This window comes from Berghia stephanieae, chromosome 12 (genome assembly GCF_034508935.2).
Source record: "Berghia stephanieae isolate SIO BIC M18660-M18661 chromosome 12, UCSD_Bste_1.3, whole genome shotgun sequence".
Lineage (NCBI taxonomy): Eukaryota > Metazoa > Mollusca > Gastropoda > Nudibranchia > Aeolidiidae > Berghia > Berghia stephanieae.
This window is the reverse complement of record NC_088371.1, coordinates 22,063,887-22,066,386: the sequence shown is the minus strand read 5'-3', so window position 1 is coordinate 22,066,386 and position 2,500 is coordinate 22,063,887. Positions and strand designations below refer to the sequence as shown.

Here is a 2,500-nt window from a genome sequence, read left to right as displayed (position 1 = left end):
TAATAATAATAATAATAATAATAATAATAATAATAATAATGAAGATGATGATGGTGATAATAATAATAATAATAATAATAATAATAATAATAATAATAATAATAATAATAATAATAATAATAATGGTGATGACGATGATAATATAACAATAAAATAATAATAATAATAATAATAATAATAATAATAATAATAATAATAATAATAATAATAATAATACTAATATAATAATAATAATAATAATAATAATAATAATAATAATAATAATAATAATAATAATGATGATGATGATGATGATGATGATGATATTAATTTGATAATAATTTGTGTGTTGGTACTTTATATTCGGCTGGTGATGTTGCGAGTTTAAAAAAATAAATAAACGCACAGCATCATCTGCAGGTTTCATAACCCAATTCCTAACGGAAATCTCAAAAAATGACGTTAAAAACGAACCCGCATTTGCAGTACTATCTACTGCAAATAATTTTAATGAATGATATCTACTACTTGCAGTACCATTGCGAATAGAGGTGGCCTGTTTTGTGATATCTTTTTAGTTATTCATTTATTAATTATTAAATTTAATTTTTCCGTCTCCTCTTTTGAACTTCGTTGTTTTACCTTTTAATTACTCTGCCCGCTATTGGGAAGCTGGGGAATAATCTGACCTGGCGGTAATTATTTTACTATAAACCAGTTTTCCATACTAGGTGTATCAACAATGTCCCTAAGTATTACGAAGTTAAGCTCAACGGGCCCATTAAACTCTAATTCTAATGGAACATGATTACAAACAGCTTGGTCTTACTTCGCGGGGATTGTGTATTGTGTGTGTTGGACCCGCGATCTACAGTAGTCGGGAATCTTTTTGGGGATCGTGGATAGCTCATACGGTAGAGTCACGCTCTCCCCGGCCAGGCGGAGTTGTCGTACCAGCAAGGTCGCGGGTTCAAACCCCCATCACCGCCGCGAAATGTGTATTCTCTATTGTCTTCTGGCACTTTCCTTCTCACTTCATCTCTTGTTGTAAAGGATATATTCATCGTAAGGAAGATATAAAATGCCAATCTGGCAATCACACTTCCCTTAGCTAAATAGGATTCCACAGTCTGACGTCACGTCCGCCTAGTGCTGAGGAGGTTTACATTCATGTTCCGTTTGGTCTGGTAGCTCACCAGTGTGGTGCTGTCCTTGAATGCAAACATGGATTGGTGAAGGGAGAGATGCTTTTTGTCCTTAAATATCTGAGGCAAAAACGTCTTGTCCTCCTTACTGTCCCCACAAGAGTTAGCTTTTGGCTCAGCAGTTTTTGGGACAGCTCGAAGTCTGTGAAGTAATTGTCACAAGTGACGTTCCTTCCAGACTGAAAATAGCGCTTGACCAGGTTTAGAACAGTAGATGCTCCAACACTGCTGGCTGTTTTGGGCTGTGTTCCCTTTCCAAGATATGGTATGCCGTAGCACGGAAAGGCGTTGGCGGCATCACACACCCAAAATATTTTGATGCCATACTTGTCAGGCTTCGAGGGGATATACTGCAGAAAGGCACAACGACCACGGAAATTGACAAGTTGCTCGTCTACTGTGAGGGCTTCTCCCGGCGCATAGTGCATCTGAAGGGCAATCTGGAACTTGTTCCAAATGTCCCTGATTGGAGTAAACAGATCCCTGGCTCTTCGTTGGCTTCTCGTGTCCTTGTCGTCAAACCGCATGTAAGTCAAAAGAGACGAAAAACGGTTCCGAGAGAAACAAGCCCGTAAAATTTGCAGTCCATCCAAAACATCGAACAACATCTTTATATCTGTCATGTTTTCCTTCCTGGAGCCTGCATACAGCAAGCACCCAATAAGGGCAGAGATCTCATCCCTTGTGCAGACTGTCCATTTCATGCCTTTCACCCTCCTCCCTTCAATATTTGTGTTATTTTACGCACTCGTCAATCATGAACGCCGTGAAAAACAGCAGAAAGGCGCTCTCTGGTGTCTCCACATGTCCTGTTGCAGGAGTGCGGTCATGAGGTAACCTCAAAATATTGCGGGCTGGCGTTTTGGTAGCTGCAGGTTTGGTCTTACTCCAATCTACCATCCGTGACTTGTAGCAGCCAGCATCTGAAGCGATGTTGGCAACCACGGACAACAGCTCGGTGTTGGTTGCAACCACAGGCGATAGCTCGGTATAGCTGGCAGTCTGCAAGTCATTATCATCCTCATCATCATCATCATCATCATCATCATCATCATCATCATCATCATCATCATCATCATCATCATCATCTCCACCAACTGCTTCGTCCATTTCACCATCCTCAACGTCAAACTGATTCTGAAATAAATCTTCTTCAGATGAAGATTCCTCTTCAGAGCTGTTCTCCGGCTCAACAGACAGGAGTTGTTCCCATATATTTCTGTCCGCCATTTCACTGTTAAAACGAGAAACGTAATTTACTTTAGTTATTGAGTCCATTGAATGATAAAGAACTATGATACAGAGTCTATCCCGGT

General features: G+C 39.4%; 1 protein-coding gene across 3 annotated transcripts in view; it reads right to left on the bottom strand.

Moving 5' to 3' along the window:
• LOC144958385 (solute carrier family 22 member 10-like) overlaps positions 1-2,500 on the bottom strand; it is a 40,526-nt gene that overhangs the window by 26,174 nt on the left and 11,852 nt on the right. The gene's annotated exons all lie outside the window — the stretch shown is intronic.